The sequence below is a fragment of the Halyomorpha halys genome, unplaced genomic scaffold (assembly GCF_000696795.3).
Source record: "Halyomorpha halys isolate HHAL.00 unplaced genomic scaffold, Hhal_1.1 Scaffold473.1, whole genome shotgun sequence".
Lineage (NCBI taxonomy): Eukaryota > Metazoa > Arthropoda > Insecta > Hemiptera > Pentatomidae > Halyomorpha > Halyomorpha halys.
The window spans coordinates 434,802-446,227 of record NW_027113075.1 but is presented as its reverse complement, the minus strand read 5'-3'; the positions used below and the strand labels follow the sequence as shown (position 1 = coordinate 446,227).

Genomic DNA, 11,426 nt, shown 5'->3' with positions numbered 1-11,426 from the left:
CTCCTTAACCATCCTAACCCATTAATTCTTAATTCTTAATCATCCTTAACAATCCCTGATATTCCTCCGAGGCGTCTGAAAAGAAAATGGCCACCGGACCTTCCAATTTAAATTAATGTTTGAAGTACCACCAATGGGTGGCTCCTTCCCAAGATTTTCAAGTGTATATGAAACATACTACATATTTACCTGTTGTATTATTTTGTGCAGATGTAAATTACATTAAATAAATAATTTAAAAAAATGTTTATGAGGGATGTTTAATATTTGATTTTTTAGGGAGTTTTAAGAATTTTCCGAACTTCATAACTTTTAGTTATGGTAGATGAAGTTTCTTTTGGTAATAAAATCAACCCAATTTCTTTCCTGAAATTTTTAATGGGAACAGATATTTTCAATGAGGGATTATCACAGAATCTAATTTCCAAACGATTTTCTGTTAATGATTTTATCAGTTTGACAGGAACATAAATTGTAAATGGTATACCGCAAACATTTTTTGTTCCACTCACTATGGGCTAAATGTACAACATCGGCTAGAATTAAAAAGATTTTGGATGACTCGGAAAACTAGATAAACTGTTTTATTTATACCTTACGGAGTGTGTAAGAATAATCTGAATGAGCCAGATATACATTTTCCATTATTTTCGTCCCATGGTTCAATAGAAAACGTGACTATTCTTTGAAATTTTGTATGATTATTATGTCTTGTAAAATTATTTGATTCAGGCTGGTAGGTGATAATCATTTGTTAAAAGTTTCTCAACTTTTTATTGTCCTGCTCATTTTGAAAAAAATATATAATAATTTCCAATTTTTTTTTTCTTTTTGTTTACAAATATACGTGTTTCCAGGTAATATTTTTACAAAATCCGCAAATAAAGTATTTAATTGAAAATGAACTTCATCCACTTTTTTGTTAGGCATTGTGCTAAAGAAATTTGCTAATATTATATCCACTGTTTCTAAGTACTAGTCTGTTCTCATGCTGATAGTTCAATCATATATATTCGTGCGACGTAATCAAGCAAGTCTTTTAACCTTAATCAACAATAAGAAACCGAAACTTCGAGCCTTACAAGAAATTGTCTTTTATTCTTTTAAATTAGACACAATTTGATATATTTTCGAAATAAAATAATCTCTATATGGCTATTACTTTCTATAAGCCGTTCATTACTAAGCATTTTCTCATAAAAGTAAAAACAGAAATTAGCAATGGTCTATCATGGTGCAAAAAATATTTATTTTACGTGTCAGGGAGGTTGATCGATATATATCATAAATATAAAGCGCGAATCAGAAAAAATTGTTGTCCAAAAACTTAAACAATTATTCAAGTAATTTCATTTTACTCGTATGAAATAAATGAAAATATTCTTCTTATAGATCCAAAAAAAAAAAAACGGCACGAAAAGAAGAAAAAATTATACTGGTAAAAAATATAATAAATCATTCGGTCGAATTCGCTGCCAAAAGGAACTGCAGTCAACATGTCTAAGACCTACCAAGTATTATTTTGAAATTATCAAAACCGTTGATTGAGGTTATCAGTCCTTAACACCCTGTTTATAAAAATATGTTTTTGTTTTTTTTCTTGGGAGTAATATTTACTAAATAGTTTTAGAAATTTTAAGGACACTATAAGTATTCATTTTTAGAGCAAGTTTAAACAGAGAAAAATAATACAAATTATAGTTACAGAATGAGATTGAGAAAAATTTGCATATTTCATTAAATAAGTGTAAAAGGTCTATTAAGTTAATGTTTTATAGGAGAATTTTAATATTTATATAATTATTATTATATGATTTACAAAGTTTTAAATGTTTTTTAAAAATAATTTTAATCATATCTCTATCTAAGGATAACATTTAATTTTTTTTTCTTTTTAGATTGATAATTTTAATTGTGAGAGAAACTATAAATACCAGTGACGGACGTTTTTAACAGCTCTTCAACAAGGTAACTACATTTTTTTTTTTTTACCATGTAAGAATCCTGAAATATTTTCCATTTGAACTTTTATTAAAACTACCACAATCCAAGATTTAGATATTAGAGACCTAATCTGATTTCCAGGATTGACTAGCGGTTAGTAATGACTATGTGAAGTTGTCTTGGTATAAACATGTTCTCTGTATAGGTTTTCCTACTTTCTATTTCATATAATAAGGATTTCTTTTATATTTCTAATTAGTGTTTATTGAAAATACTAAATAAACCTGAGGAGGGTTTGCTTTATTACACTATTAAATCGTCTTGTATTCCTCGTACAAGTCTCAATTATTGCAAACTCGTAGATTTGAATAGAAATTGTTATTTAAAGAAATTCATTCAATTTGTCAGAAATTTAATTATTTTTCTAAAATTTTAGTTTTAAACCTTCAATTTCTACTGAGATTTTTGGTTATTTAAAAAAGTTAGATGGTAATTATCATTACTAGTTCTTTAAAATAAATAATTGAAAATTAGTGGCCAATGTCGACATGTGGTCATTTAAAAGAAATGTATAGGATCGTCCATTATATTTTCGTTTATAAATTTTGTATGAATATTTCAATATGATGACACATTCATTTCGTGTTTATATTTTTGTCTTGGAGCAACAACGATTAACATCCAAATTCCAGTTTCACAATAATGAATCTTTAAACGAGAAATTTAAGGTTTTCCAAAACGAGGATGGACAAATGGTTGTTGTAAAAAAAAAAAAAAAGTTTCCGATCTTTCTGAGGTAATTTTTTTTTTTTTCCATATAAAAGTTTAAAAGACATGTTGAAAAAAAATTAGAAACCTGTAGATAAAGGACATTGATTATTGTTACTTTAAGCCACAGATTTCCGTGAAATACTAAAATTCGAATTGTTGGTGTATGTTCACTAGACTAGGTATGAAATCCAGTTATGACGTAACATTTCTTAATTAACGCTGAAATATATAGTTATTCTTTAGCCTTCTAACCGCATTTCACATTCACTCAGAACTAATTTTTTTCAGCATTCTGTTGCTTGAGCTCTGCTTTCTTTTACTTTTACCTTGAAAATTACAGTGTGTTTTAATATCTTTTGTTGCAAAGCCATTTTCTTAAACTAACAGTTCTAATCACTTTAACCTATCGTTGAAACCTCTTTATGGTCATTAAATTCAAGTAATTTGACAAGAATATTTTAATAAAAAATTAGATGTTTCGTTACTCACCATTACCCAAGGGATTTTACTTTTTATAAACCTTTATAAGCCATACTTTTAGTATCAGTCATAAATGTTCTATGATTATAATTAACAACAGCTGAAGCGAATTAAATTGAACTCAAAGCTTTCTTTTTACAAGTGGAGGTTACCGACATAAGGTATTCGATTTTAACGAAAGATTTTGGTGAAAAATATTATTAGATACACGGCCATGAGTGTTGATGCCAAGAGTTTTGCCAAAGCAACATTGAAGCCGACTAACAAAAACTATAAAATTTAATCAATATTTATGTCATATTGTTTTCTGACTTTACTCTACATGAAGTTCAAGATTACTATTTTATTTTATTTTTAAATATGAAATAAATACTACCAATTGTATTAAAACCAAAAGAAGTTTCTTGTAAAATAGGAAAAGATAATTTTCTTTCGTACATCACAAATAATAAATATTTACCAATCAAAAACAAAAAATTGATTTTTTTATAAGGTTTTATTTGAGGGAGGATTTTAATTGCATCCCGATGTCTCGCGTTAACGTAAACCAGTTTTTCTAAACCTTTTTTTTTGGAACTCTTTTGGTAGAACTGGGAAAAATGTGAGATACCATCTTTTCAGCAAAAACTAGGAAAGACTGAGATATCTACACAAAATATGAGCAAAATTGAAGAAACCTTTTGATGGTTAAGCTCAAATCTGTCGAGTTGACGTGGAATGACCCATTCCTAAATTATTTCGCGTAAACCCGGTTGGGAACCACAGAGCTAAACATTAATAATTTGACAGAACTTTATCGGAATCCGACCTTACTCTAACATTTAGAAGGATGAAATTCTATTAAAACCTGTTGGTAGATTTTTTGTAAAAAAAATGAAGTTCGAAAAATGATTATTTCTATTTCTACGAAAATTCATACTTAATAGTTAAAAAAAAAATGTTAAGAAGTGTCATTTGGTTTTTATATTTTTCAAAAATATTAAAAAAAAAACCAATTGACAGGTATATAAATAACTTGAAATTCCGACAAACTAAAGGCGTTTTTTGCCTTAACGTATAAATGTTTTTATTTTATATAATTTTTTTTTGGCTCTAATAGCGCATTGATAAGAACCCCTGACCGTGTAATATTGTTTTTACTAAAATCACCAAAAAATGTTTCATTGAAATCAGTGATTCGACTATCTATGATGTGAGATTATACTTGATTCAATTCGCTTCAACTGGTGTTAATTAAAAATTACTTAGCTTCCTCATAAACTCATGCTATCCGAACAGCAATTATGCAGGCAATACGAAGAACCTTAATTGACTGAAATGATTAGTAGCATTTTGGGTATAATGTCGCGGTTCGACGTCCACTTTCCATTTCGTTGGTCACGTAAGATACTGGAAATGACAGAATTGTGCTAATACGTGGAAAATCTTCCGCATTATTATCGTAATCGTGCCTTATTGTTCTGTCCTTTTGCATTAGGCATTACTACTGTAACATGGTACTGGATACAGTACGTAAATGTGGCTGACATTTCATTGAAGACCTTTCTAATTACATATAAACAATGTGAAAATACAAGATATTGTCTGTTACTTTCAATTATCGGCACACACACAATTCATAACTGAATAACAGATGTGTGTATGTTTCTTTCCTGCTACATTCAAAATATATTTATTTTTAAAATATTGGTACATAATATGTATCCTCCTGTTATTATTCAATGTATTTTGTTTAACAATACCTCAAACATCGAGAAAAGGTTTTTTCCCATTGTTTAAGTATTGGACATTTTATATTTGAAATGCCATTTTCCCCCTTTCTTTAATTCAATAGAGAATTAAGTAAAAATTGATAATTTTTGTGATTGGAAGAAGAGACCTGTTAGGATATTCACAATTCAATATATAAATGTTGCTACTATTCTTTTTTGTACATAATAGTTTCCTACTAATCTTTTTTTTAAGTAATTATATAAGTGGTGAGTATTGAAAATAAATTAACAAACAGAAAGGAGTTGCAAACTCACCGGCTACATTCAGCTTGATGAACTAATTAAGCAATGACCTCAGAAGAGAAATACGAAAATTCAAACAAACTAACTTTAGCAAATATTCGGAAAACCTGATAACTGATAACTCCACAATAGCTTGTGGAGACATAAAAAACGACACCTAAAACACCATGATGTATCAGTCCTGTTGAGAAAAGAAGATGGTTCCTGGGATTTTTTGGACCATGATAAATCCGAAATATTTACCAACCATCTTTCTACTGTCTTTCAACCCCACACAGATTTAACTGACATACAACACGAAGCTAATGTGCAGAAAGTTTTAGGCTCTCCTCTTCCACCTAAATGCTTTACTCCTACTGAAGTATTTAGCCAGATTATGAAGATGCCTAAAAAGAAGGCTCCTGGTTACGATCTTATTAGTGCTGAAATCCCCAGAAAAGCTTTAGTAATCCTCACAACCCTAATCAACGCTATCTTACGGACAACTAAATTCCCCATACAATGGAAATATTCCACGATTTTAATGTCCCATAAACCAAACATAGACCCGATTCCTACATGCCTATTAGCCTTCTTCCAGTATGCTCTAAAATGTTTGAAAAATTATTACATGAACGTATTATTAACATGCTAACTGACCAAACATATTACCAGACAACAAATTTGGATTTCGCACTTTACATTCCACAACACAACAACTACACAGGGTCACGGACTTCATTTCCTCTGCTTTTGAACTAAAACAATACGCTTCTGGAGCTTTTTTGGATGTAACTCGGGCCTTGGGTATGGCACCAAGGCCTTCTTTTTAAACTCAAGCAAATTCTCCCAAACACCTTCTATTTAATTCTATAATCATTCCTTCATGACCGTTTCTTTTCTGTGCGACAAAGCTCAGTGAATTCATCAATGAAACCAATATATACAGGTGTCCCTCAAGGTTCTATCCTGCCCCCATTTCTGTACCTCACCAAACGACAACATACTAACTGCGACGTATCATTTCATTTCCTATCATTTCGAGAAACACAGATCCTTTACAGGCCACACTAACACTACAACATAGTCTAAACAATATACAGACAAGGTGCACACGATGGAAAATTAAGATTAATCACGACAAGTCGCAACATGTCACATTTACTCTACGACACAAAACATGCCCTTCAGTTTACATTTACAATCAGCCTATACCACAAACAAACACTGTTACTTATTTAGGACTTACCTATGACAGAAGTTTAACATGGGGCCCACACGTCAAGACAATACGTAAAACGCTAAATTTTCGACTGAGGCAATTATATTCTATGCTACACAGGAGTTCTAAATTATCGCTTAGACAGAAACTTAACGTATACAATTACTCACTAAAACCCGTATGGATTTACGCCTGCCCAATTTATGGACCTGCTAAAAAGACACATATTCAGAAAGCACAAACTTTTCAATCACAATTTTTAAGACTGGCAACGAACTCACCACTCTACGTTTCAAACAAGACCATTCGCACCGACCTACGCATTCCGACTGTAACGGACCACATTCATATGACTTACAAACGGTTTCATAACACGCTACATGGACATTTCAATAATTTAATACGTGACATTCCTGTTGTAAATCGGCGTAGGCTGAAGAGGAGTTGGTTGAGAGACCTCCTAATGTAATAAGATAATTTACTTAACGTCAGGAGGATGCACCACTGGGTACTATCTCCCTCATACCAATTCATGGAATGCCTGGATAGAACATCTCATTTGCTGGTTGTAAAGTACATTTACGTGTGCAAATAAAAAAAAAAATGAAAGATAAAAAAAAATCTGATGTAATGCAATAATATGGAGAAAACACCAGTATTTTTTAGTTGTGCTGTTCTAATTTATACGTTTTATATATAGTTTTTTTTCAATAGTTTAGCAATTAAGTTCATAGAAAGTGTTTTACTCAACGTGAAAAAATCTGTAAGAATCACATAAATTCCTTATATATTTTTTTTCAAATGGGATATCCTTGTCCGTATCGGAATTGAATCTTCACTGAGGGGAAGAGCTTTAATTTGATTTTTATTTTGCCCTTTCGCTACTCCGCGAAATTAACCTCACTTTAATTTGTGTCTTCGAGCAATTAGTAGAGTTTAGAAAGTCGAAAAAATGTACAAAAAAGTACTGTTTTACACCCTTTTTCAAATGTCACTCGTAAAAAAAAAAACCTCTTACTCACTTGATGGATTCTAGCTCAAGAAAAAACTCCATGCTGGATTGAAACAAGGATATCCTTTGTAGTACAACTGTAAAATAACGGGTTGTATTTTCGAAGAAGCGCCTTGTGAATTGGGTCCCGAAATACCTTTACCTTTTACAAAAAATAATAAATCAATACATTAAACAAAAATTTCCTTAGTAAATAGTTTTTAAAAACATTCCCATAATTAAAAAATGTTGGTATTTACGCGATAATTAAGTAAGATATTTATCCTCATGTTTGTACTGTCAAATACGATGTCTAAGGGCATTACGTTCTTATAACCAATTTAATCTATTTAGATTAAATTTTATTTTTACGTCTGAATGTGTTAGTGCAATTATAAGCTAAACCTTTTTCGACAATAAACCTTAGAGTTGTTCTGCAGTCCAATTCTGTTGTGTTATAATGAAAGTTGCGAATAGGAACTGGTCGTATGCGGTTTGAAGTTATATTCGTTTTGCAATAATTTTGCAGTTATATTATATAAAATGAAGAATTCAGTTCCAAAAAAACAGCCTTGTTAATTACCAAAATTTTAATTATACTTACCAAAAAAACCTAGTCTCGTGAAATGGTATGTCTGTGAAGCCTAGCTCAAAAAACGAAAAGTCGTTCGGAATAACATATTTAAAGTGGATATATATCAGGGATGTGAAAGTATCTTTTTCGCTGAAATTGATCAACCGGAAGTGCTACCTTATAGGATCGATTTCCAAAACAGCACTAACGATTTTGACTAAACTCGGTGAATTAATGAGCGATTAATTTGTCTTTAATATAGGATCGGTTTTTTCCTCATTGAAATAGCGTAACATTGCTTAAATGCCGAATCTTCAAATAATCTTTCTGAAAGTACATGTAATTTTGTTAATAAAAAAAAAATTAACAGTTCTTATTATTCGCAATAATATACAGTGAGTGAATACAAAATAAAAAAGCATTTTATGGATAATTAAAGGAGAAAAAAGGAAAAATAGATAAAAGCGATTTGAACGGAAATGCCGATTCACGCGATCTTTCCCAATCGCATGACTTTGTTTTCTTGTATTCAAAATTTATATTTGTTAATACCATCTGGAAAAATCTATGCATCTAATATATGAGTTTTTATAGCAACATAGAAATAAAAAAAAATTATTCTCAATGTTCACCTTTATATTTATATTTACTCGCTGGGCTTCAGATATTGTTTTTTTCAGATATAACCTCAACACGAGCTCACTGACTTACACAAAACTTGGGGACGTAAATAGGTTAGTAGATGAAAGTTGTGTGATACGCGCACAACACTAAATTTTTTAACTATATCAGCACTAGGTGCAATAAATTCTTTTATCACATGATAACGAAGTAACAAAAATATTAATTAAAAGTTTACAAATGGCGTTGCTGGTTTTGAAACTGAATGCATATTTTTTATCTGTTTCGGTTGATTCCTCCTTATAATTAAAAAAAAGGAAATAAATGATCACCTTATTCTTGTGCTTAACTACAATAAATATCCATCGTAGTAAATATTTTGTGAATGATACAGATGTGTGTTTGGTTTGTCTGAAAAATTACCTTATCGCATCATTATCTGCTTGAAATATTGAATTTTATAAAAATATTTGGAATTGTTTCACCAGGAAAACCATTCAAAATTCGTTAATACAAACTTATATAAAAAACACAATTAACATTGATTAAATTTCAAATTTTTGTTAGAAGGCTCATTAGATATGTTCTGTTGAACATCATTAACGGGGTTCGTTAGTATTTTTAAAATAATGCATTATTTAGAACAAAAAGACTATATAATAACGAAAATTAAATAGGGATTGTGATAATTTACGTAAGATTGAAAAAGTACGTACATAGAGTGGAACATCTTTGATAGACTTTAAACAGGTATTTAACAACTATGTTTTATCTGATAAAGAAATAGTGAGAAGCTATTGTGTGACTACCATCTCGTTCGATTTTGTTACATTATTCATTTATGATGTTATCTACCTATTATGTTGTGTTAGATGTATCTCTTAGAATTTATATGTTGCTGAAAATTTGCCTTTAGGGTGGAGAAGTAATATGTGTTATAAAATAAAATTTGTTTTTAATCCACAGTTTATGTAATTCTTCTAAACGGTATTTAGATGGACAAACGGTTCTATCCAATGCCGTTCAGCAATTCTATTATCAGTAGCGCCCAGTTAAATAATTATAAAAGATTACATATAGTATAGAACATTTACATATAGTAAGTTTTGAGGAATTCAGTGTCAGAATCTGAAAATAGATAGGAACTTTTTACCGAAAACCAGCGGTTTCTTCTAGGCATAAGTTCTGTCAAAAATTCATAAATCTTTTTGAAAAACAATGGTTTGGATTCTGGTCCGCTTTCACTCTCCAGAAGGTTGACTATAGTTAAGTGTTGAGACTGTACAAAAGTGTAAAAAATCCTTTGAATGAATACAAGCTTTTACTTGACTTCCTTTCATTATGAAAAAATAAATACATTACGGCTGAACTATGTTATACAATTTTCAAGATTCTTTTGAACGGAATTTCCTATTCAAATCGAATTTATCTATTTATCCTTTTCTCTACATTAATTATGTATAAAATTCTTCAATCTATTATATTTATTCATTGCATATTATCACTAATAAAGAGAACTGTTTATTATTTTCAAATAAACCAAATTAAAAGTACTTTACGGAATGATTATTTGAAAAATCGGCATTTAAGCCAAATTAGTCTATTTCAATGAGGATACAACCTATCTTATATTAAAAACTACATCATTTTTATTGATTCGCCGAGTTTAGTCAAAATCGTTTATTCAATACTTTATGATATTCGTAGTATAAAATAAATTTAATAAATAAATAATATCTAATAAATTAATAGTAATTTTAATGTAAATAATGTCTGAAAATGTGTAGTATTAATGAGGTTTACCAGATATAACACATTTAATTACTTACATATTTCTCTTTGTGAAACTGCTGGAAGGTGTTCGTGGCAGTTCAAATCAAGGCTTATTGTTAGTTATCCATTGTAGTTGTTAATTTTTTATCAATCTCAAAATCAATAAGGCCAGCAGAGTTAAAGTTAATTCCATCAGCAGTTAAAAAAATGAAAAAGAACATTTTGTCACCATTAAGTTGTGTTGAACTTTTAGTTTCAGAAATGAAATATTTCTTAAAGATTAGTTTCCTCTTAGATCTTAATAAAAAAATAAAACATAGTTTTTAGTGTTCGTTTATAATGACAGACGGCGTTTGTGCCGAACTTAAAAGTTATACAAACACACTCAGAGCTAAAGGTAGTGTGTGCAAACATTGTTGTACACATTTTGAAATATTGAACTTAGTTTTGGGCATAGTGGATTTGACTATCCATTTTAATGTTTTTATTTATGTGTGTGTGTTTGGAATGTGTTCCAGTTAAAGATAGCTGAGATGTATTTAATTTATGTGTTAATATATCGTCAGATTAGTTCTACTAGTTTTTTTAAAAATCAAATTTGATTATAATGTAAATTAGCATCGTAATGGAACATATATGTTATGAAAAAGTATGTATTACATGATTTCAAAAGCTATAAGAAGTATAATTTTAATTTTCATGCTGTTTTCCTTAAAATAGATTTATAACTGTTTCACTAAATGAAATATGTTAGTAATTATATGTTTCATATCTGATAAACTTGCCAAAAGTCACATTGGTGACACTCCAATGGTAGTTGTGTCAATAGGATGTCCTGAGGTCATCTAGTTTTAGACGTGTAGCGAGAGGGAGCAAGCGTTTCGATTACAACTCACCAGAGCGCTCCACCTCGAGCCTCACCGAAGCTCCCAAATTTACATATTACATAATTTTGTAAAAACACATTGTCATTTTTGTATATTAATAATTTCTGTACATAATACTTAGCAATATCTGTACAATGAATAATAAATGATAACAATGCAATGCACGAAC

General features: G+C 29.9%; 1 protein-coding gene across 9 annotated transcripts in view; it reads left to right on the top strand.

Moving 5' to 3' along the window:
- The window catches only part of LOC106683225 (very long chain fatty acid elongase 7), a 179,093-nt gene that overhangs the window by 39,386 nt on the left and 128,281 nt on the right, over positions 1 to 11,426 (top strand). For all 9 annotated transcript variants that reach the window (XM_014424570.2, XM_014424572.2, XM_067050700.1 and 6 more), the window contains exon 2: positions 1,899 to 1,968. The gene's annotated coding sequence lies outside the window, so the exon portion shown is untranslated. The remainder of the gene's footprint in view (positions 1 to 1,898; positions 1,969 to 11,426) is intronic.